We start from the raw sequence: 27,134 nt of genomic DNA on the forward strand, positions 1-27,134 counted from the left end.
CTAGTTAGAAAACATTCTTACAGCTTTTAATTTTTCCAGTAACATTATTAAAAAAAGATATGATTCGTGGTATTGTGTGTTTCTCTGTTGATTGGTGGTGTAGTAAATTGTGTATAAAAGATAAGGTGTGAATTAAGACAAAGATAAATACCCAGTCCATGAGACCAGACCCGCCATAATTCCGTAGCCTTTGAAACGCAAACCACTACCCTGACCGTTTAACCATCGAGCCGGACTGGAGTACGAGACGTCTAATTTTGTAAAATCGTTACTATTCAGATCGTGGTTCTGATGTTTCTGTAATGCATCGTTATAGAAACAAATATTTTCTATTTGACTCGAGTGCATAGAAACTCCAGGTGATAGAACACACTCAGTCCCCTGTTTATTCTTGGAGATTTAGTGAATATTTTCCATTCTAGCATATGTTTGCAATTTCTGGTTTATAAGTTCTCCGCAAAGCTTCATTGTTTTTCTCTCTATGTTAAAGTGTGAACGGTGTGTTGTTCAGAAGAAATCCGTCGTTCACTTATGATTTTAATTATTTTTAACTTTGCTGTCCTGATTTGAATGTCATCCTGACGTGTGAACTGGTCGGCAGAGTATAATGAATGTTATTAGCATATGAGAGTGCTTCAAATGCAAGGAACCTCTGGCAGAAAATTCATTTACACGATAGAAAATTTCATTACTCGGCATCGGCAAAATTTCGGGTCTCTTCAAACGTCAGTAGTTGAAATGCCGTGAAATACATTACATTTTTATTAATATCTTTATTTATTATATTGAGTTGATTTTAAGATGGAAAGGAAGGTGGTCATTTTATCAGTATATTCCTAAGAAATTCTTCTCAACATACAGGTGACTGTAATTTTATAAAAACTGATCAAATCCCTCATGTATCATCCTGAGTTGTTTACTGAGCGTCCTGTACTAGAAGCATGTCACGGAGTGTTTGTCTCCTTAGTGCTCCTCCCGCTCTGGGATCCATGTTTCACAGCTGCTTGCCTCTGGGCTTATCCTTTACCCGATACACATTTCCATGTTAATTATTACATGTACTACAGTATATTGGTTGTGAGCAAACTAGGCACATGCAATACGTAATAACTTTGTGTGGAATATTTCTCCATCATAATGACAAATTAAAGCATACTCTTAGAAATGTAAACAGTCTCTTACTTCAAGATCAATATTCTAACTAAAATATTTCGGTATCTTTGTAGTATCGCAGTCTAAAAATCTAAACATAGCGGGTTAGCAACAGTAGAAATGAAATGAAATGAAATGAAATGAAATGAAATGAAATGAAATGAAATGAAATAAAATGAAATGGTGTATGGCTTTTAGTGCCGGGAATGTCCGAGGACAAGTTCGGCTCGCCAGATTTAGGTCTTTTGATTTGACACCCGTAGGCGACCTGCGCGTCGTGATGAGGATGAAATTATGATGAAGACGACACATACATCCAGTCCCCGTGCCGGCGAAATTAACCAATGATGGTTAAAATTCCCGACCCTGCAGGGAATCGAACCCGGGACCCCTGTGAACAAAGTCCAGCACGCTAACCCTTTAGCCATGGAGCCGGACAACAGTAGAAAAAATAAGCTCTCATCCATCTGGAAAGTATTTTCCCCGCGAGAAGTCATTTATTTTCCAGAATTTAATCTTCTACATTTTAAATTCTAGAATGGACATGGGTGAAGGTGATGGTGGAGAAGGTGAAGGTGTTGGCGGCCGTGGCCTATACTTGGAACTCTCCCGGCGTTCGCCCTAGTGCAGGAGAATGGAAAACAATGGAAAATTATTCTCAGGATAGTCGGCGGTGGGAACCAGCTCCTCTCTGTCTCCAGAATGCAGAGCTGTAGAACCACGGGACAGCTGTGACCACCGGTAAACCGAAGCCTACTCTGTTCGGTTGGTCGGTCGGAATGCAGAGCTGTAGAGCTACCGTCCAGCCTTTTATAATGTACGTAAAGTAGGTTCTGAAATCATTGGGATGTTTACATTCTCCTTACAGCAACACAGGGACCAAATCATAATAGAGTGTGTGAATAACGTCAGCTGTTCTCGGCGAGAACAAAAGAGGGGTAGGGGGCGCCTATTGGCTTCAAGCGCTGCGCTGAGGTAGTAGCTCCATGTGCTATCGAATTGCTATATTATAGATCAGAGGGTATCGTCGAAAGTCAGTTACCCGCGCGGAGTAGCTTGGCGTGTAGTAGTCACGGAGAGACGAGTGAGGTGTAATTTCATTTGACTTAAATTAAGAATTAAAATGAGACCGAAAATGAAACGTAAGAAAGGTTTTGCGACTGAAAATCGACGGTTTTTGGCATGCTTGACAAAATTGCCCAAATATATTGTAACCGTACAACAGGGTTACAGTTTCCATTCATTATTTATTATTATTATTATCATCATTATTATTATTATTATTATTATTATTATTATTATTATTATTATTATTATTATTATTATTATTATTAACCCGATTCATTTGATTTTTTATATTCTGTTTCTCATCATTTAGACTGTAATAATTAGGTATCACGTATATTATTGTATTTCATCATAGGTTAAGTGAATATGTTTGTAATTATTCTGTATTGTAGTAAGTGAGATTTGTTGGTTTCATATTGTCATGCTGTGGCTTGTAACTTTGGCTAGATGAGCTGACATAGTATTTTGCAATCGAGGCTATGTTTAACTGGGAATGTTGTGTACAAGGAGATTTCCCGGTGACGCATTCGGTATAGCCATTCTCGGACCGCTTGGGTACGCTTAGACGACACATGACTGATGACATCAGTGCGTGGACACGTGATTGCGACCAAGTGTCAGTATTCGCCAGCTACTGTATGTGGAAGTGGAAGGGATGAACAGGAGTAGGGAGAGGAGTCGTCATCGCGAGGTTATATAAAGTCAAGGCGACGGTGGGGAGAGGTATTCTGTTCGTACTCAGTTCATGAGCAGTTCATATCGTGCAGATCATATGTTACAGTCAGAGGTATCAAATGGAAGAAGTGGTCTTAGTGTGATGGTAAGAGCTAAGAGTTGTGTTTTCAAGAGGTCCGGTAATAATCGAGGAGGTCTACAAGTGGTGCTTGTATCCGAGCAGAGACGGGTACTATGCTGATAAAGAAACATCATCTTCTTGTGAGGATGGACTTCACAAGATGTCTCCATAATATTTTCAAATCTCTTATAATATATTGAGTGGACGTAATTACATTGGAGCTCCCTACACGCGTACATGGTATGTAGGCCAACTCCTTGTTATATAAGAAGATAACAACAGACGGCTCCCGACTTCAGCTCACAGGTTTTCCCAAGAATTTCAAGTTCAACAGCGGTGTATGCAGACAACAGGTAATTAAAGCATCAGACATGTTATGCATTCATAACATGAAGAAGAGTGTAATCAGCGGCGATATCATATCTCACTTCAAGTTCATGCCAATAGCTTTTTTTGTTTAGATTAAATTTTTCTTTTCTTTGTACCGCAAATCTCACGATATATTTCTTTTGTTAAATTAAAAGACGTAAATGATTGTTCATTGTGACGTAAATTTAGTCATAAACTCAGTTTTATTTTTAATTATAATAAGTGATTCCAGTTCCATGTACAATCCTCAATTGTTGAAATGCAACAGTAACTTAATATTTTCCTGATCCATATCCCTGTATATTGCCAGATATGTGAGTTTATCACCTCACGCCTTGAGATAATTGATATAAGAGGTATGCTCTACCGAATTTTGTTGTTTTTCTTAAAAAAGCAACTGGCGCTCAAACAAATGTTATGTATATTGTGTGAAGGAGATGTAAGTATAAGAGTAGTGGTCGGAGTAGCAACAACGTGGCGCCCAACGTGGGGCTCGAAAGGTTCAGAAAAAGTGTTTCTGAATGGCAATATACATGGATCAGTTCTTTTAATGAGTACGCACATGTTAAATTCACCGAGTAATTTTAGGAAGGTCATTTTGTTGAAGTTTGTATTTAAGGGGTAATGTCAGAGGAAGTGCAAGGGGAAATAGCTTTGAGATCGCGAAAAATTAGTAGGAAACCGAAGATGGACAAGGATAGCAATATGCAGTCAGGTGATGAGGCTGAGGTTATTGTGTCCAAGGAAATCCAAGGTGGTAACATAAATAGGAAGTTGGTGACTAAGGTGGGACCTACTGAAAGTCAGAAAATAGTAGAAACTGAGGAAAACGCTGTCACGCAAGATCAAAGTAAAGGGGTGATTGACCTGGGTTTATTTAATTTGCTGATGTCCAAAATGACTGAGCAGAATAATATCATTAGTGAGAAAATTGAATCTCAGAATAATGCCATTAGTGAGAAAATTGAATCTCAGAATAATATTATGAGTGAGAAAATTGAAGCGGTCATTAGTGAGAAAATTGAATCTCAGAATAATATTATGAGTGGGAAAATTGAAGCTCAGAGTAATGTCATAAATAGTATTAATAAGAAGATTGATGATGTTAGTAATAAGATAGATCATAAGGTGTTAGAAATAAGTAAGCAAATTAATAATTTAGAAAGTAAAGTAAATAAGGAGTGTAGTGATATCAGAGCTGAGATGGAATTGGGTCGGAGCAATCTCCATACGGAAATAGAGCAAATTAGTGAGACATGCATCAAACAGATTGATGAATTAGGCGCCAAGATCGAATCCAATAAAGGAGAAATCAATGAGTTAGTAGAAGAAAGGTTTGAAAAGATAACCAATACAGTGGGGCAAGAAACTAGGAAATGTATTAGTAGGGTAGAACAGGTGGAAAGAAAACTTGGAGAAGTAGGTGATCTAGGGAGTGAGCAGAAATCATTATCACAGAAGGTGAGAGAATCGGAAGAAAAATTACAGGAGAAGTTAAGAAAAATTGAAGAAAAGGCTGAGGAAACATTGGAAGAAAAATTTCTGAGTTGCCAGAGAGTACTCCAGCAAGAAGTGCGTAATAGTAAGAATGTACGTGAGATAATTGTAAATAATGATTTAATCACTAGAGATCATGATTTACCTAAGTTTTCTGGGAAAGAATTTAACCCGATGGAATTTATGAGAGTAGTAGAGAAGAAATTTGCGGTTCAATTAAGAGACAATATTATTAGCTGGGAAACTGTATTGGAGATCTTATCTAATGCTTTCGTAGGAGAGACTAAGTCTTGGTTTCAAGTATATAAAAGCTCGATGTCTAGTCTAACTGAATTTAAGGAGAAATTCATGGCTAAATTTTGGAGTGAAGGTGTTCAGAGTAGAGAGAGAGAGAGAGTAATGTTTGGCAGGTATAATTCTAACGAGGGTGTTAGAATGACTGAATACTTTTTGGCTCATGTTTTGGTGTGGAGAAATTTAGAATGTATTGGACCTGAGGCTGATATAGTTAGACTTATGGCTAAGCACTATCCCGATAGAATAAGAGAAGCTGTTTGTATGCAAAGAGTGGAGACTATTAAGGAAATGGAGATTTTGTTGGAAAGTTTTGATGCTTTAAGTAGTAGCTTGAATAATAGTAGGACACCTAATAGGAATGTAGAAGGAAGGGGTAACCAATCTCATAATCAGGACAGGACTATGAATAATCGTAACTACAGAAGAGAATATCAGGAGAGACCTAATAATAATTTCCACAGGGAGAGAAATTATCAGAATAGTTCGGAAAATTTCAGGACTGGGAGGCGTGATTATGGTAATCAACCAGAAGCTGGGAGGCGGGAGAATACAGGCCATAATAATAATAATAATGACGCTAGAGGAAATAGGCAACAGGGGAGGCTGACTGAGGTGTGTAACCAACAAGTCGTAACCGAACCAAGTACTTTAAACGCGCAACGGACTGTATAAACAGGTCACTGAGACAGTCCGTAAATGGTGAGTTCACGTATAAGGTAGATAAGTATGTTAATGTCGACCAGCCTATAGTTGTAAGTGAACATGATTGTGACCTAAGTAGCAATAATTCAAATGTTTTAAGTGACGACTTAATCGTAGACAATAAATTTTATAAGTGTAATTTAAATTTAGATATAAGGCAAGATTTGTTAAGTGATCTTATATTATGTAATGAGGATAATTTAAGTAGTGTTACTGTTACACCGACGATTGAACTGCTGATATGGGGCAGAAAAGTTAAGATTTTGTTGGACTCTGGTAGTGAGAAGTCATGTGTAAATTCCAAGCTGTATGAGGAAGTTTTAAGAGAGAAGTATGAGGTAGCGGAAATTCCAGTGAGGAATACGTTCATCGTAACAGCTGTTGGAAACAAGTCTCAAAGAGTGAATAAACAAATAGCTGTCCCCATTAACATAAGTGGAGAATGTATTTTCCAACCATGCTTAGTAGTGCCTAATTTAGTTTATGCCGTTATTTTAGGTACCGACTGGTTAACGTGTCACAAGGCTAAATTAAATTTTGATCTGTGTAATGTCAATCTTATTTGGGGAAAGAGTAGCAGGGAAGTCAGTTTACCATATGATGTTTTGTCAGAAATTAGTGCGAATAAAGTGTGTTCTAGTACGGAAGGATCTTGTGAAATTCCTAATATGAGGAAAAATATTGATGTCTGCCATGTGTCTATACAGAGAGATTCTAGAGATGAATTGTATGAGACTGGAGAAATGTAAGTTAGCGGAAAGTCAGAAGGACGAATTGTGTGAATTATTGATATCACATAGTGATGTTTTTAGCGATCGGCCTGGTAGAACACATCTTTACGAACACAAATTTAATGTTATTGATAACTCAACTTTTGTAGGACCGAAATATCCCATTCCGTTAAAATACGCTAGCGCTGTTGAAGAGCAGATTGACATTATGCTAGATTATAATATAATTGAACCATCATGTAGTCTTAATTTGAATCCAATTGTTATTATACCTAAGAAGGGTAACACGGTAAGATTGTGCATGATAACTTTTGTAAGATTATATTGGATGAATTTGAGCTTGGTGACAAGGTTTTACTCAGAGTGCCACTCCCGTCATCAGCAGAAGCTGGTCAATTTTCTAAGTTTTTCTTGTTATATCAGGGATACTTCACCGTAGTGAAACGGATTGGGAAATGTGCTTATTCATTTGAAGACAAGGAAGGAAATATCGTAGGAACATACAATATAAGAAATCTTAAGAAATATATCATGTGAGTTTGTTGATTAATTTTCATTATTATGTTAATTCACCATATTTTATGAAGCTGGCATTGCGAACAGGACTTCAGTGAAATTAGCGTGTGTTGTGATAATAAGTGAGGCACGGCAGTGCAATAAACTCCAGTGCTTGGAGAAAGTGTATATAATGGAATGTCTTCGAGAACTACTTTTGAACACTCAATGAACGTTTGAAACGACAGAAGTGAGAAAGAAATGTAATCTGTATGTAAATAATACTGTATAATCAAAGTGAAAATGATAATTGATAAATGTTTTATATGTGTAACAACGAACATCCAGATGGATGATACTATGTGCCCAAATTTGTAAAGGGCATTTTTATACATGTATCTATGGTGTACTCGATTTCAGGTGATTGTGTAGATATTTCATGAATCAATCGATTCATTTACTCGATTATTTCATGAGGGAGGCGTTCTGTAACCGTACAACAGGGTTACAGTTTCCATTCATTATTTATTATTATTATTATCATTATTATTATTATTATTATTATTATTATTATTATTATTATTATTATTATTATTATTATTATTATTATTAACCCGATTCATTTGATTTTTTATATTCTGTTTCTCATCATTTAGACTGTAATAATTAGGTATCACGTATATTATTGTATTTCATCATAGGTTAAGTGAATATGTTTGTAATTATTCTGTATTGTAGTAAGTGAGATTTGTTGGTTTCATATTGTCATGCTGTGGCTTGTAACTTTGGCTAGATGAGCTGACATAGTATTTTGCAATCGAGGCTATGTTTAACTGGGAATGTTGTGTACAAGGAGATTTCCCGGTGACGCATTCGGTATAGCCATTCTCGGACCGCTTGGGTACGCTTAGACGACACATGACTGATGACATCAGTGCGTGGACACGTGATTGCGACCAAGTGTCAGTATTCGCCAGCTACTGTATGTGGAAGTGGAAGGGATGAACAGGAGTAGGGAGAGGAGTCGTCATCGCGAGGTTATATAAAGTCAAGGCGACGGTGGGGAGAGGTATTCTGTTCGTACTCAGTTCATGAGCAGTTCATATCGTGCAGATCATATGTTACAGTCAGAGGTATCAAATGGAAGAAGTGGTCTTAGTGTGATGGTAAGAGCTAAGAGTTGTGTTTTCAAGAGGTCCGGTAATAATCGAGGAGGTCTACAAGTGGTGCTTGTATCCGAGCAGAGACGGGTACTATGCTGATAAAGAAACATCATCTTCTTGTGAGGATGGACTTCACAAGATGTCTCCATAATATTTTCAAATCTCTTATAATATATTGAGTGGACGTAATTACATTGGAGCTCCCTACACGCGTACATGGTATGTAGGCCAACTCCTTGTTATATAAGAAGATAACAACAGACGGCTCCCGACTTCAGCTCACAGGTTTTCCCAAGAATTTCAAGTTCAACAGCGGTGTATGCAGACAACAGGTAATTAAAGCATCAGACATGTTATGCATTCATAACATGAAGAAGAGTGTAATCAGCGGCGATATCATATCTCACTTCAAGTTCATGCCAATAGCTTTTTTTGTTTAGATTAAATTTTTCTTTTCTTTGTACCGCAAATCTCACGATATATTTCTTTTGTTAAATTAAAAGACGTAAATGATTGTTCATTGTGACGTAAATTTAGTCATAAACTCAGTTTTATTTTTAATTATAATAAGTGATTCCAGTTCCATGTACAATCCTCAATTGTGGAAATGCAACAGTAACTTAATATTTTCCTGATCCATATCCCTGTATATTGCCAGATATGTGAGTTTATCACCTCACGCCTTGAGATAATTGATATAAGAGGTATGCTCTACCGAATTTTGTTGTTTTTCTTAAAAAAGCAACTGGCGCTCAAACAAATGTTATGTATATTGTGTGAAGGAGATGTAAGTATAAGAGTAGTGGTCGGAGTAGCAACAATATGGCTAATAAGCGGGTAATAATGAGCCTGTAGAAAACGTATACAGAAGTAAAGAGGACTCAATAAGGAATGAAATAAGACCAAAAGTACATACGTATCCTCTAGATTCGCTGGGCTGGGTCGCTCAGACTGTTGAGGCGCTGGCCTTCTGATACCAACTTGGCAGGTTTGATCCTGGCTCAGTCCGGTGATACTTGAAGGTGCTCAAATGCGTCAATCTCGTGTCGGTAGGTGTACTGGCACGTAAAAGAACTCCTGCGGGGCTAAATTTTCGGCACCTCGGCGTCTCCGAAAACCTTAAAAGTAGTTAGTGCGATGTAAAAGCAAATAACATTATTATTATTGTTATTATTATTATTATTATTATTATTATTATTATTATTATTATTATTATTATTATTATTATTATTATTATTATTATTATTATGGGGATACCGTGAAGCAGAAAGAGGTTAAAGAAGGTGCCGGGGTGAATGGGTGTATCTACAATATCAAAATTAATTGAAAACTTGAACTGACGGTTATATTTTTAAAAAAAACAACAACTCAACAAATAACAACATGTCAGGTACAAAAGCAATCTTAAAACAAGACTAGAAAAGTCCAAGATTACTGATTTTTACAGATTCTGGGCTTCAAGGCCCTAGTTTTATAATTTTACAAATGGAAGTGGTATTATTTAATGAAGGGCAGAAATCCCCTAGTTCAAGAGCACTTGCTCCCTAAATACAATATCTAGCCTTCCAGAGGCACTCGTTAAACTTTGAAAAAGAGCAAACAGGCTCTCAGTTCCTTACTTCCCACTCAAGGCAACATTACATCAAAATTTACAATCTCTGGCCTCTCAAGCCACCATTTACAAATAGAACTTACTTTTACAGGGGTATTTAATATTCAGCCTACTGGGCCTTCATGGAAAAAGAACAGGTTGGATAACTGGCCGAAACACAAAATGAACGGAGGCGTACACTGCGCTCCAAGATAATGAAAATTTGAAAACCTACACGGCTCTAGACCTATGAAACAGGGGCTATTCCCAAACTACTGAGGTGGCTCGCGTAGAAATTACTATTGTACCGGGCGGTACACCTCCACGCCGCAAATTTAAAATGTGCGCCAATTGAAACTCCTCTGCTGGAGGAAGTCTGAACCTTATTGACGGTATAAATTTTCAAGTTTCTCAGAATATGTCACTACCTGGAAATTTTGGAGTTTTTGAACTGTGTCATTTTCGATGTATTTTTGTTTTGCTTGTAGTAAGAAGTGTGAACTTTCTCTTCTAGAGGACACTACTGAAGATCAACAATAGTGCACCCTAGTGCGGAGTGAAAGAACTGTTTTTTGGAGAAATTTTTATTTCAAAAGTTTGTTTCTTGTTAAATTTCTTTCTGTTATTGTTTAAGTTGGCTGTATACCCCTCTCTTTCCCCTTGTTTTGTATTTAGCCAATCCCGAATTTCTTTTATTAATTTCTGACCAATCGGATGTATCTTCCCCCAACTTGAACATGTTGCTGTATCCTACCCAATAAAGTGCTTGTGGGAGGGTGTTCTCATTCCCCTAACGCCTCGAACCTTCCGCGAGAGTATATAAACTGCTGATTTTAGGGTCTCCGGGCCACTTCTGTTCCATCTTTTCGTGTGTAAAGTACATAGCAGGGGGCGGGTAGCGCCTCTTTCTTCGGCGGCAGTCAACAACCAGGTAATGGCCGATTAATTACTTCTTTTCTTGCTTGCTCAGCAGTTTAACTCTCGGGGCGGGTCCGAAGTTTTTCCATTATGTAACCTTCCTTAAAATGTAAAGAAACTTGTATTTATTCTATCTTTTAAACTACATATTGGGATAGAGAGTGCTTTACCCTCTCGAGCTCCCACTCATATTGCTTTGAGGTGAACTTATTTTCTCAACCTATTCTTCTTTAACATTATGTAAATTTGTTTCTTTTCTAAAGTCACCTCCGTAGTATGGGATTAGCCCTTGCATCAGTGGCCTAGAGCCAAATTAGGTTTTGAAACAAATACATTAGGAGTGCAGATCGCCTCCTCTCAAATTGTTATTTTAGAGGTCATGTAATTCCCCCCCTTTTTTTTTTTTCTAATAGGTCTCAGTAGGTTGGGTATTTTACCCCTGTGTCTATGTCCAGAGAGGACAACTTGAAGGTGGAGTTTGGTGTGGCCTTTGAGAGGCTTAAAGTTGAGAGCGAGTGGCTCTTTTTCGAAAATTGAGTGTTGTATGCCTCGTGGAGGCTTTTCGGTGTAATTTGGAGCAAGTGCTCCTGAGCATGAATGGGGTTTTCTGCCCCTCTGTTAATACTTATTTTGAAGTAAGGTTGGGCTGATTGCCCAAGCATTGTAAAGTCAGGGCGCGAAGCCCAAATCCTGTAAATATTCTAACTACCTTTTTGACTTGCTACTCTGTACCTGCCATGCTTGTTATTTCGTTATTTTGAAAAGAAAATATAACCTTGTTAAATTTTAAATTAATTTTACTTTCGTAGCTTGAGACCTGTTCACCACCCCGCACCTTCTTTCACGCATAACTACCACAAAAACACGGTAACAACTATAATCCATTACAGAAGGTTGCAAAATCGCAGACACCTCAAACCATGATGCAGGGGAGCTCGAGAGGATAACTCACTCTCTATACCCAATTTACAGTTAAGATTTCATGAAGTTTTTACATTAGCCGAAAGAAAAGTTACATTTTAGAATAGGTTACATAGTAAAGATTCGGCCTTCCCCTCGGAATAATTTGCGGCTACAGCAAGAAAGATGGAATTATGTGGCCATTACCTTGTAGATGTTCTAGCTGCCGATGAAAGAGGCCGCCCGCCTCCTGCTTAAACACACACACACAGAAAGACGACGATCAATTGGCAAGGAAACGTGAAAAGCCGCAGTCTATAAACCCTCAGGAAAGGTTCGTGATCATTCAAGACTAATCAGGACACAGCCTCTTAATTTTTTTTGGTTAACACAAAGTGAACAAGAAATATGGGATTGGTTGCAAATTAATTACAAAAATTAGTGATTGGCTAGATTCGAAACTGGTGGAAAGGAAAGGAAGTATTGCCAATCCAAAAATAAATGAACATAGATCAGTTATGGAAAACCTAGGAATATGAAACCTTTAAGTTATAAGTTCTTCCACCTTGCACCAGGGTGCATGATCATAGTTGTTTGGTAGTGTCATCTGTAGAAAAATGTCCAAACTTCTTGATGTATAGCAAAACAAAACAAGGAGAAATTCAGTCAGTTTAGGAAACTGCACAATAACAACATTACTTAATATTTCAGTGCAGACATCTTCTAATTAAAGTTCCAACTTGTTGTGTTATTAATTTCACTTTTTGATTGATAGAGGCGTTTATAAAGGCTGTTATTTTAAATGAGCGATGTTGAGGTGTACCTCCCGGTACAATTATTATTAATCCTCTATATTCAAAATCCCCTATATCCGCTTTCATGAACTGTTGAGAATATGCCTTTTTGATGTAGAGGGCATTAATGAAATTATTTTGTACAATTTCGATTATCAGCTCTTGCATGGAGGACCCATAAGCAATTAAAAGTAATAGGGGCCTATACTTAAAGATACGTTAACATACAGCAAAATCGTTGCTAAATATGCACAATAATCTTTAGATGGTTCTGAACAACGAATGAAGCGGCTGCGGGAGCCTGCAAACGACAAAATATTCGGTAAAAGCAGGTAAGCGCTGTTGTTAACGATCAGCTGTTCAAACTCACTACTTAGCTTTGTCAACGACATGGATTTTTTTTAAATTTATTTAATTTATTTATTTATTTATTTATTTATTTATTTATTTATTTATTTATTTATTTATTTATTTATTTATTTATTTATTTATTTGGCGGATGGCTTTTGGCTTTTGGTGCCGGGAGTGTCCGAGGATATGTTCGGCTCACGTGGTACTGACTGGTTTTTCTAGTTGACGCTTATGGCGATCTGCGCGTCTGCGTATGAGGCGTTGGTATTGGGGTTGCGAGAGGGCAAAACGTGATGTCAGCACCTACTTTACTCCTGTTGATAACTCCAAGAGTTCTACTCAAGGGCTAACGTCCCCTTCCGACGGACGAGTCACCATCAGCAGCGTCATGTGCCTTATCTCTATATGATTACTGTGGAGAGGTTTGGAATTGAATCCAGGCCTTTGGCACGCAATCTCGTGCTTAGAAATGGTATTCTACCACCTGTTGTACCCTCCTTGCCAGCAGGCTGATGATGATATTTTTTTCCACCAACGGGTTGGAACCGGCTAAACATTGCGTCAAATCATATAGACTTGACGCCTTAACGGCCATAGCCACCAGGTGGGTTAGAAAAGTGCATGAACAATGAAAGTATTTTGAGTATAGGTGCAGTATGAATATGTTCGATCTAAAGCTTGTAATCAGACAGTTGGTAGTGGTAGATAGGTCTTATGGCGACGATGCGATAGGGAAGGCCTAGGAGTGCGAAGGAAGCTGCCATGGCCTTAATTAAGGTACAGCCCCAGCATTTGCCTGGTCTGAAAATGGGAAACCACGCAAAGCCATCTTCAGGCCTGCCGACAGTGGGATTCGAACCCACTATCTCGCGGACGCAAGCTCACAGCTGCGCGACTAACCGCATGGCCAACTTGCCTGGTGGAGTGAGATTTATAAGTATTGGAATAAGTGTATACATCATATTCCTAAATCGATCAGATTAGAACCTACATCTAATTTAATTACTCATTTAAGAGATCTCGATGTGGAAAAAAATAAATGTGTGTTGAAGAAATTCGCCTACCCAGTAGTTCCAAGTTCGTGATATGTTCTGTTTTTATTCATCTTCTTTCTTCTTCTACCGCTTTTCCCACATGTGTGGGGTCGCGGATGTGAACTGTGTCGCACGCCTGATTTATCATCGGATGCCCTTCCCGACGCCAACCCTACGTGGAGGGTTTTAATCACTATTGCGTATTTCTGTTGTGATTGATTGAGTGATGTGTTCTGTGAATATGAAGACGAGAGTGTTGGGACAAACACAATCAGTCCCCGAGTCACAAGAATTAATCAGACGCGATTGAAATCCCCGACCCGGCCGGGAATCGAACTCGGGACTGTCTGAACCGAAGGCCTCAGCGCTAACCTTTCAGCGAAGGAGTAGGACAATAAGCCAATAAAATATATATTTAAAAGCTGTAATACGCGTCGTTGACGGGTTAATGTTTATACAATTGGAACTATATTCAAGATCTCTTCATTAGTAATATAATCTATTTCAGTTGCGTCTAAGCAGGAGAGACCTCAGCGATGGTCAGTCAGTGCAATGTTGCTGGTGATTAGTTTTAGGGGCTTCGAAAATTGCAGTCTACGAATATCTTCCTTTATATCTACATCAGTGTGTCATGTACCAGTAATTATCAGAACATGAATGAACCAGAGGAATGACATGCTAAAGAATAAAGTTATGTAACTCCCCAGCTACTTCCCGCCAATATGCAGGCGGGCTGTTTTACTTGTCATGTAACAGTAATACCATCTATCGGGGATCAGTGGCAGCGGAAGAGACAAAGCACATTACTACAAACAACAGTCAATGAAATGTTATTGTTGATCACTTTTATGGACTTTCAATGAAATGGCGTATGGCTTCTAGTGCCGGGAGTGTCCGAGGGCATGTTCGGCTCGCCAGGTGCAGGTCTTTCGATTTGACTCCCGTAGGCGACCTGCACGTTATGATGAGGATGAAATGCTGATGAAGGCAACACATACACCCAGCCCCCGTGCCAGCGAAATTAACTAATGATGGTTAAAATTTCCGACTTTGCCGGGAATCCACACCGGGACCCGTGTGAGCAAAGGCCAGCACGCTAACCATTTAGCCATGGAGCCGGACATGGACTTTCGATATTGTGGGCCTTAACATCTAGTTTCTTCTTTCGGCGTTGACAAGGACTAAGGAACAAAAGTCTAAATTATGAATATCTCTGTTATCACAGCCGGTACGGTAAAACTGTATAAGACGTAAATTGTATTCTCTACAACTTTTGTTATGTCGTACTTACCGATAGGACCACTAGTAAAATCAATATTTGAGAATTACATTTTTGGCCTTCCCCTAAAGTATATATATTTATAGCTTGGACTGTATTGCCTGCTTCCCCGACTTTATATACCGATTGTCATTAAATTCTCTTCAGCCGCTTTCTCGTGGCTCGGCGTTGATATGTACTAAGCAACAACAATCTAAATTCATGAATATCTTTTATCATAGCCAGTACGGAAGAAGTATTTAAGATCTAAGTGATCGTAAATTGTGTCGGCCCCGTGGAGTTGGGGTAGCGTGCCTGCCTCTCGCCCGGAGGCCCCGGGTTCGATTCCCGGCCAGGTCAGGGATTTTTCTCTCGACCTGAGGGCTGGTTCGAGGGCCACTCAGCCTACGTCTATCTGACGGTGAGATAGCGGCCCCGGTCTCGAAAGCCCAGAATTTACGGCCGAGAGGATGCGTCGTGCTGACCCCACGGTGAGTTGGCCGTGCGGTTAGGGGCGCGCAGCTGTGAGCTTTCATCCGGGAGATAGTGGGTTCGAATCCCACTGTCGGCAGCCCTGAAGATGGTTTTCCGTGGTTTCCCATTTTCACGCCAGGCAAATGCTGGGGCTGTACCTTTCCTATCCCATCGTTGCCATAAGACCTATCTGTGTCGGTGTGACGTAAAACATCAATCACTACCGATCTGCATTTATGGCAGTCGCCCAGATGGCAGACTCCCTATCTGTTGTTTTCTTAGCCTTTTCTTAAATTATTTCAAAGAAACTGAAAATTTATTGAACATCTCCCTTGGTAAGTTATTCCAATCCCCTTCCTCTAAACGAACATTTGCCCCAATTTGTCCTCTTGAATTCCAACTTCATCTTCATATTTTGATCTTTCCTACTTTTAAAGACACGACTCAAACTTATTCGTCTGCTGATGCCATTCCGCGCCAACTCTCCACCGACAGCTCGGAAAATACCACTTAGGCCCGGTTTCACAGTATACGCTTAAGCCTTGGATCGGGCTTAAGCGGGAGCTTAAACTCTGGACGAGTTTCGCAGTGGGGAGTGCAAGTGGTAAGCCGAGCTTATCTGTGACTGGATTAAGCTGTATGCAACTGAGGTTTAAACTAAGGATTCAGTTCAGATGGTAGAGCGCTGGCCTTCTTAGCCCAACTTGACAGGTTCGATCCTGTCTCAGTCCTGTGGTGAAGGTGCTCAAATTCATAGTTAGTGGGACGTAAAACCAATAACATTAACATTAAATAACTTATATTTCTGAATATATTTCGAGGCTCGTGAAATAATACAGTTTCCGTGTTCCGATATACAGTAAAAGAGACAAAAATTTCGGTCGGTCACTTGGTTTCTTGGCTTACGCTGCGTGAACCATCAACGATAGACCCCAAGTGTAAGCGTACGAATTGTAGAGCATAGAAACCTCTACAAAAATGTCCGCGATGGTATATACATATTTCCAACCGTTTGCCCTCTAGAAGCGATTGTATGCTATACTCAGCGGTAAAAAAAATATAACTCCTTAACATTAAATAAATATTTCGATATTATCCTCGAATTCCTCATCGTAATAAATTGTTTGACCTCCTCCAGTATTTTATAAGGATTACAATAACCTTGTCAGGACATTATTTGCATGAATGGTTCAGAAGTTATGGCCATTTTAGACTGTAGTGGTAATACGTGTCAGCAGGACGAGCGAGTGACCTTTATTAAACTTTTTTTTTGCTACTATTATTGGAATCACATTTTCCGTTCATTTTTATCAATTATCTTGGCTGATAAACGATGTATAACGTACAAGTCAATCATAGGCTACGGATGTAAACGAAGATGAGAATTGAATCATTGCGCATGCTCAAGCATTGCCAACTTCGGAGATGTTCAGCTTAGTAAAGCTGCACATGGTCCCCTTACTGTGAAACTCGTAGTGTTTAAGCCCAAGCGTAAGCCTTGCTTAAGCGGCATGCGTGGCTTACTAAAGCTTCGGTTTAAACTCAAAATGTGAAACCGGGCCTTATTCGAGCAGCTAGTCTCCTTTCTCGGAAGTCTTCCCAGCCGAAGCTTTGCAACATTTTTGTAACGCTCCTCTTTTGTCAGAAATCACCCAAAACAAATCTAGCTGCTTTTCTTTGGATTTTTTTTTTCCACATGTTGAATGAAGTAATCCTGGTGAGGATCCCATACACTGGAACCATACTCTAGTTGGTGTCTTCTTAACCCCGCTAATTCAACTTTGTTTACACAATTAAAGTGTAAAAGAGCATCCATAACACCCATTTTGAAATTGGCCAGCCGCGCATAGTGTCTCCTTTCTACACACCTTCCATATCGTGACGATGCATTACTCACTGGTATTCTGAGTCAAACAATGAAATATTTTCGATAGTATTTTTGGATCACAGAGCCTTTCGTACACAGGCTTCATTGCATGCAGGTCTTCTACTTGTTTTTCTGCTTTATGTATACAACCTTCTAGTTGATTGTTAGTTTTGACTGGTCGGTATGAACACCAACTGTCTACTGTATTCTTAGAGGTCACCTGTGATTTGAAGGTCTATCTTTACTAGCGCTCAAATGATGCAATGTTGCCTGTATAGTATATGTTTTGTTTACTGGTTACCACGAAAAGTGTGTTTTGACATACATACGTCTTACGATTGTGTGTGTGTGTGGGGGGGGGGGTGTCATCTGAACATTTTCATCACGAAGTTAGCAATACAAAATGTGTGACACGATGTTGCCTAGCAGCCGTGCAGGCTGTTGAGTGAAGTAATGATGAGTGGTCGTGGCTGAGAGACACATTATCAAAGAGGGGCGTTAGAATATTTAAATTACTGATGTTGATGAGGATAAATGGATAGTAGTATAGCGTGGTCGATGTGATTTTGCAGGCTGTAATGTGAAGTATTGATAAATGGCCATGACTACACTTGCCGACTCCAAATTGCATACAGATTTCTCTCGAAAACGATTCGTTAGATACAAATACATTAATCATTATCAATTTGAGGTTCATTCATTGAAAGCCATGTTTATGAGTATTTGATTTTCCCAAAGGGAAATTGGAAACCATATTCATATTTAGAGAGTTGTAAACGTATTTACACCCTAAAGCACACAAGTAAACAGGGAACAATATCTTCAGTCAGAATATGTAGTTACGGTAACCATAGAAACTGCCATTACCACTACCATTACTGCTACAAAAAAAAAATCAAAAGCGCTAATTTAGAGAGTTATTCTGCAACAACGAGCGTGAGAGTTGAATTTAAAGAATCTAAAAGAACCATGAAGTTATCTGTGCAGTGGTGCCACGCTCACCTCAGACCGAGACATGGGCGCACTGATCCATTTAAATCAATTTTCTTAGCATATTTACGCACAAAATGTGTAGAAACCAAGCATTTTCTTAAAGTAGAAGAATGAAGCTTTCATCAGGAAACACACATTAAAAAGTGAACGTTCCGTCCAGATGCGTCATTTCAAACGTAAATTAATTCCTTATCACTGTATTACGAGAATATTCGCGGCTTGATAATGCGTTACACAGAATCATACCCAATGAAAGAACATTTTCCTGGATAATGTTCTGAAGATGAAACCAAAAAATTCTAGAAGCACAGTTGTGTAATTTGCACCCTAATTGTGGTATTTCTTCCACTTGACGTTCTAGTTATCTAGATGTCCGACTCGTTGGCTGAATGGTGAGCGTACTGGCCTTCGGTCAGAGGGTCCCGGGTTCGTGTCGCGGCTGGGTCGGGCATTTTAACGTTAATTGGTTAATTACAATGGCTCGGGGGTTGGCTGTGTGTGGCGTATTCAGCACTAGGTAGGGCCCTCATCTTCACAGACATGCAGATCGCCTAATAGGCCATCTACGAGAAAAAGACCCGCACCAGGCCTCTCCGGAGGCGATACACCATTATTATTATTATTATTAGTTATCTAGATGAATGATATATACAACGCGTAATTATTCAAATACTGCAACTCGTATTGAAGAACTTATGCCCTTCAATTTTTTTAGCTCACGTGAAGTTTAATATACCTACTTGACTTCAAAAACGTTTCTGCTTACCTAAGATAAGCACTGAACAGCTTGGCATCATTCTAGGAATGTTTGAATTACTGACGTTGATGAGGATAAATGGATAGTAGTAGAGTGTGGATCTAAACCCCAATGAAATAACGATTAAGAACAAATACTTCCAGTCCTTTCTCCATGAGGGGAATGATACAAGTTCTGAAGTGACGACCTGGTTGACAGTAGAAGTTTATGTAAAAGTCACTCCCGTTTTCATCTACTTCCAAAATGACAAAGGGCAAGTCATTTATTACAAGGAATCTACAGCCCCCTCATAAGGTTTTAGCGGATATTCTTCTTATTATTCTTCTTAATTCCATAAAAGGATCTGATTCTTAGCTCACGCAGCTGAAATATATTTCAAACATACTAGTAGCAGATGTAAGACAACACAGATATTTTCAGAGCATCTGTAGCAGAAGTTTTGCAAGTTTGTGTTTAAATGCAAGATATGAAACTGCCAGTCCAATATTTTCAGGAAGTGAGTTATACACATGAGAAGAGTAGTGTCATACGGATTTCTGCCATATTTAACAGCGTTAATTAATTCAGTTTGAATTTTATTAGTATGTCTAGTACTGTATGAGTATATGCCTGAATTTGTCACGCACAAAACATTGGAACGATTTCTTAATTTATAGATCACAGCTGAAGCTTTTTGACGTAAATCCGCAAACGGAGGAACATTACAGTGTTAATACAGATACGTCAGTGTAGGTAGCTTTCCTGCGAATAATTTCCACACCGAGCTCGATAGCTGCAGTCGCTTAAGTGCGGCCAGTATCCAGTATTCGGGAGATAGTAGGTTCGAACTCCACTGTCGGCAGCCCTGAAAATGGTTTGCCATGGTTTCCCATTTTCACACCATGCAAATGCTGGGGCTGTACCTTAATTAAGGCCACGGCTGCTTCCTTCCCACTCCTAGCCCTTTCCTCTCCCATCGTCGCCGTAAGGCCTATCTGTGTCGGTGCGACGTAAAACAACTAGAAAAAAAATTCCACAGTCTGAAATGGCTCTTTACTACAACTTGCTCAAGTATGTATCACACAATTAATTTTTGTCCACTGAAACAGTCCATTTCTCAAAATACCAACTTTGTAACTCGACTGGCTATTGTGAAATATTTCACACTTGGGTATCACTTCTGTTTTTCTCTGCAGTGAAGTAAAACAATTTTAGATATTACCTATCATGTTATGAACAAAATCATTATAAAACATATATATACATGAAAGTTCATTATATGATACACGTTAATTACTCTATTAAATATGGTATCATTACGTGTTATTATAACACTGAAATAACAGAATGAATGTTTACACATTAGTCTGCAGTGTAGTACGACACATGCGTTGTATAACCTATTTAGCACATGCTCGATACCAGTTGAACGACAATGCTTGGATTCCAAGTTTCGATTCGTTTGGGTTACACGTATTGAGAGCTTGTCTTCATCCTGTCGTTACATTGTATTCAATATCAGGTCTATTTGCCTATCACGACAAGGAAGCCATCTTATAAAGACGTCGGAGTTTCAATGAAGCTAACACGGATCTATTGTGTGCTGTGCTCTTGACAGTTGGTTTTGTGTCGCTAGATTACATGCAGCTCGACAGTCCTTCCCTCATTGTGTTGCGCCATCACTGCTGGACAACAATTTCAAGCTTCACTGTCATGAAGATAAAATTCCTTAAAATGGTGCTTATTTAAAAATACATCATTCTACCACAGATTGAAGAACAACGGGACTTTCTAACACGGAAGCGTCTTCGCTGGAAATTGTGACCAACAGGTACCTTCGAGCTCCAGCATATGTATGCGTTCCATCGTGCACTCGCTGGGAATGTTGAAAAACGCGAGTATGGAAGAAAATATGTGCATGTTGGAACCTTTGGTTATTATTTCGGCTGCTTACAATCAATCGGTATCTTTAGAGTGAAGCAAGTCGTAGGAAAACGTACGGTTGGGACACTTCATAGTGAATATGCGCTGTCTAAACGTTTAGTCTCATTAAACAGAGCTCAGTAAGTGAACTTAAAATTCGGTTTATCAGAAAAAAAATATTTTATATTAATGAAGACATTTTTCATTGGATTATGCCTTAGACAAGTGACTCCGCTTTAGTTTGAGGAACGTACAGCGACGCGTATGAGTCTATCTCATTTGTAATGCCTCTGATTGGAAAGGGAAACGAATAGGATGAACAAAATACAAAGCAGAGACACACTTGGTCATCTATCACGGCATGTGTAAGAGTGCGTTTTACCTGTCATTTAGACACAGTCTTTGATTCTTAACATTCTCCAAGTTGCCATGACAAATGTTAGCGATATGGTATATTTTGGAAACTTTGTTCTTTAGGGAACCGTATTACACGATATCTATGCACAGGAGAATTATCCCATACATATTCCAATAATAAAATAATATTAATCATGAATGGTTTTTCCTTTGAAATGTGTGCTTACACAGGTACATATAAAAAAGTCCACTCTCTATTGCGTTAATATTGCTGTCATGTTCGTTTTATGTTAATTGGCAGATCACGTAATATTTTGGGAAAATCACACTGACAGTCGTTCTGAGGATATGAAATAGGAAGTGAGAGTGCTTGTCTTATAATGACAAATGTCCTATTCGATTGTAACTGACAGCAGGTAAGGGAACCTGCCATAATAATGAAAACTTCCCAACTAGATTGTGATCAGCAGGAGGCAAAGGGGCCTGCCATTACAATGAAGACTCTCCAATCCGCTCTTTAGGCGTGAAACTACGTGTGGCGACCTCCCCGCCGCGTGTCTCGGGTAACGCTAAGAGCCATGGATTTTAATAAAATCTTGCTTACAATGTGTACACTACTTCACCTAGAATTCGATATACAATACAAAATTCCGTAGCGAAGCACACGTACATCAGCTAGTAATTTATGAAACAGATGAATCACTGATCATTGAATTCTCTGCATTTCAGTGATTTGTCGGATATTCAGGATTTGTTCCCAAGTTTTCCTGGAATGAACCCAGCCTGTTCTGGTGGTGTTTGTGGCAGGAGATACGCTTTGATTCCCTCTAGGATGATATGGACTTTACTAGCATGAGTTATCAAGGCTAGTGTTCTGTTCTGGCAGCTGTCCCGAGATTAATATTTGTGAATTGCAATATAGATTGAATATGCCCTATCACACGGCAATTTATTAATTTTCCAGATTTCTTGATACGATTTCTATTCCCATATTATCGAGACTATCTTCTGCTGCAACTTTAAGGTTTCAACTTCAGGAGGGCTATTTTGGGTTGGGGTTGTGTGTTGGTGTTGTAATATTTGTAAATAACTATAATAAACATTATTCACAACCATTACAATAGGATCAAAATAATCAAATATAATATAAAATACTTAACCGCTTCACACTAGGGCGTAAATTGTAACCTGATTCAAAATATATGAATAAGTAACTGAATAAATTACCAACATAAGTAAATAAAATAAAATAATAAAAATAATATTTCGAAATGTCCGTAGTATGAGCGCCAGTTATGGGAAAACTAAAAGGACAAGGTAAAAAGCACATAGCATATATTCTGAGATGAGTTTTTCTTTACCAACTAGCAAAATATCTGCACGCATACCCCTAACATTTTATATATATATATATATTGTCTGAAGTCCAGCTACTCGCTTGACACTTTGACACACCAACAACTACTCCTCATTCAGACCTCGGTGGGACACTAGCGACAGCCAACACCTCTGTCGCCCTCATCCCAGCCACCGACCCCCAATCCATTGAGTCTCAAACTGACTCCACCACTAAGGCAAATACTGACACCGAGTCCAGCACCCACTCTGACTGACTGTTCGCGGTTAGCCTCCTTCTTTATAACTCGGGTGATGTGAATCAGAATGTTTGCGAGGAGGCTAGAGGCGGAATATTCTCGTTGATCTCAAAGAAATTCACAGGTAAGCCAGCCGACAAGAACAATACACGGAAAGGCCAGCCATGCCCTCCAGGCCGGCTGAGAGATCCCCGATCGGCTGACTCACTAATCCCTTCCAAGAAATACCGAAAGGAGCTACGACAAGGTTGGCACGTAACAATATATATATTGCTATCTGTTTCGCGTTGCACCGACACAGACAAGTCTTGCGGTGACGGTGGGATAGGAAAGGGCTAAAACTGGAAAGGAAGCAGACATGTGGTGGGCTTGCCTGGTATGAAAATGGAAAACTACGTAATACCATTTTCAAGGTTATCGATAGTGGGGTTCGAACCCACCATCTCCCGAAAGCAAGCTGACAGCTACTTGACCTAAACCGCACAGCCACTTGCTTGGTTGCAGGTTCTGTCGGCGGACTGAAGTTTATGGAGATGGCCGCAAGATCAGTTGAATTTGTCATAAAATATTCCGCTGTGGTACGTGTGTCTATCAGTGCACCTTGGGACTTGTTATCATGGCAGATATTGAATTTTTGACGGATAGTATATACATTGATTTGCTTCACTCTAAAATTTGCGAAGCTGTTTGATGTATCATCCATGAAATTTAGCACGCTTTGAAATGGGCGTGGTGGTTAAAGTTCATGCAGAAACACATCTCGCAGTACTTGTATTATCAGCTGAAAATTACTAAAATTATTTCACCCGTCACTTTCAATGGTCTTTTATTATTATTATTATTATTATTATTATTATTATTATTATTAATAGTATGGTGATTTAATACAATGTATATAAAAGGCAAAACCAGACTTTAAAGTCCATCCTTCTCAGCCATTCAGATAAACTGGGCGTGAGAGCGAAAAGATAATCAGGAGTGCCAGGGTACGAATGAAGACAGCGTTGGACCAGGCGCTCAATCGTCTGTTCTTCCAGGTTACAATCACACAATGGTGAATGATCCAACCTCACTTGTGCCTGAAATAATTGCAACAACCATGTCCAGTCCTTAACCTGTTGATACGGCACCAGAGGTTTTTCGCTAGGTCAAAACCATTTGGCTTCTTTGTGGGATCAAGATGGTGGGCACTTGTTTCCAATGTTTTTGTTGACCACTCATGCTTCCAGCTTTCATTTAGTTCAAATCCATTCGTAGTGTGTTGCCCTGCAGTGACACTTGCTGGTCTTCTTGGTTACAGTCGCTGTTGTGGTGGATGGCAGAATTTTTGGTGCGGTGGCAAAGAGAGCGATGCAAAGATTTTCTTGGCTTCCCTTTGTAGAGCTTGCTTCCGCCTTAAGTGAGGTGGAGGGATGTGAATCAGCACAGGTAACCACTGACATGGAGTTGATTTGATGGTACCAGTAACGCAACGCATTGTATCGTTCAATGTTGTGCCTACCTTCTTCACGTGTACAATTTCCAACCAGACAAGAGCACAGTACTCAGCAGCCCAGTAGACAAGGCTGATGCCAGTCAAACGTAGACAATCAGCCAGAGGCTCGCCAGGAGGTATCACAGAGATTATGCAGTACTGCATGTTGTTTCTTAATCTATATATATAAAATAAGAGTTTTGTCTGTACATTGCTCAGAATTTGAAAAGAATGGTATTTCTGTATCGGTCATGTCCACAGTAACAAGAAAATGCATTTTTTACTTTTCCGTAATTTCTGTCTGTCTGTCTGTATGTATGTACACGCATCACGAGAAAACGGCTGAAGAGAATTTAATGAAAATCGGAATGTAAAGTCGGGTGAAGAACCGCTACAATCTAGGCTATAAATTATTTTAATCACGCTGAGTGAAATGGTAGCTTAGGGGAAGGCCTGGAATTTAATTCTCAAATATTTATGTTATTAGTGGTCGTGTCTTAATGAAAATTGCTAGACAAAGATGGGAAATAAGTCGCTACAATATAGGCTATACACGCTGAGAAAAATGGTAGTTTAGGGGAAGGCCTAAAATTTAATTGTCAAATATTTATTTTATTAGTGGTCGTATCTTCACGAAAATTGGTATGCAAAGTCGGGGAATAGGTCACTATAATCTAGGCTATCGATAATGTTATTCGCACTGAGTGAAATGGTAGTTTAGGGGAAGGACTGAAATGTAATTTCTATATAAAATAAGTGTTTTGCCTGTGCATTGCTCAGAATTTGATATGAATGATATTTCTGTGTCTGTCATGTCCACAGTAACAAGAAAATGCACTTTTTACTTTTCAGTAATGTCTGTCTGTCTGTCTGTCTGTCTGTCTGTCTGTCTGTCTGTCTGTCTGTCTGTCTGTCTGTCTGTCTGTCTGTCTGTCTGTCTGTCTGTACTCGCATCAATAGAAAACGGATGAAGAGAATTTAATGAAAATCCGTATGTAATGTCGGGTGATCAACCACTGCAATCTAGGCTACAAATTATTTTATACACGTTGAGTGAAATGGTAGTTTAGGGGAAGACCTGAAATGTAATTCTCAAATATTTATTTTATTAGTGATCTTATCTTCACGAAAATTGGTATGCAAAGTCGGGGAATAGGTCACTATAATCTAGGCTATCAATAATGTTATTCGCACTGAGTGAAATGGTAGTTTAGGGGAAGGACTGAAATGTAATTTATATATAAAATAAGTATTTTGCCTGTGCATTGTAAGTTTCCTACCTCGCTGACTAACTTTACAAACATATAAAACTGCATTTAACTTGAAAAATCTGAAATATCTGCATTTAAAATGGAAAATCTGAAAATTAATATTCATTATATAAAATACACACTCGTCGAACCTTGTACTCACACTTACTTGTTACCTGCTTACTTACACATACGTTATTTGAAGGGCGCCAGCTGTCACTCAGTACAGCAATAATAGAATGAGACTCTTGACTATCTCTAGGGTGTGGGGTAATAAGCTTACTTTTGACAACATACCATATAAGTTCTGGGAAAAGGAGATTGGCGTTCGGTTTCCCCATTAATTTTGAGGTTAAGATATTTTACTGTCAATGAAATGAAACTATGAATTCGTTTGATAGAACAATATATATTCTTTAAATAATATATCAAAAAATAGTGAGTCTTGTAGCAATAAAACAGATGAGAATATGAAATTATGACATTGCAACTGAAAGAAACTAGGCATGAATTTGAATTCTTCTTGACCGGACATTTAACAATTTATACGAAATATTTCCCTCACTGATTCACTTGACTGTACCTTCAACACTTTGAGTGCAATTACGACGTAATCCATTGATCTGGTGTTTACTGTAGATGTGTCACGCCTAACTTGGTGATACATCCTTGTGACTGCTTCTTCTCCATATCATCTGACTTCTTTGTAAGTCAATATGGTATTACCTCTTGGCAGGTCCAGGGTTGCCCTCTCTGACTCCATGGTAAGCCTTGCGTCCGTGTCTTCAACTAAGTGACGGACCAACTAACTTTTGGCCTCACTCTCTCAATGACCAATAATTACTGGCTCACTGAGTTTTCTCCATCCCTCGTTCACACTTGTTGACTGACCAACTAAGGCCTCTTGATCTAGTAGACTTCTTCACTGTACTGCATCCGTATAACTAATGACTGACGCTACAATATGCACCCACCTTATATAGACGTTGGTTGACACAGCTACGTAATCTCCAGAAATAACAATGACATACTCCCACCTACGCGACAGATATTACATACAGTGGTGAAATAGCCCTGGGGCGGCTGACTCTCTGAGCGCATATTCTAAATAAATACGATGACATAGCCATGAAGTGGCGATGACTTGGCAGAATCGCCAGTGGTATCGCAATATAACAACGTCACTTCCAATCTCTGATATATACAACAATTCTCACTGTACAGGTATTGAGTGTTATCCTACACATACGTATATATGTATACATCTAAGTACAATCTTGCAAGCAACAGGCAATTGCAAAATCGAATTGAATAAAACGGATAATTACAATAATAGTAACAATATCACA

This window comes from Anabrus simplex, chromosome 1, assembly GCF_040414725.1.
Source record: "Anabrus simplex isolate iqAnaSimp1 chromosome 1, ASM4041472v1, whole genome shotgun sequence".
Taxonomy (NCBI): Eukaryota; Metazoa; Arthropoda; class Insecta; order Orthoptera; family Tettigoniidae; genus Anabrus; species Anabrus simplex.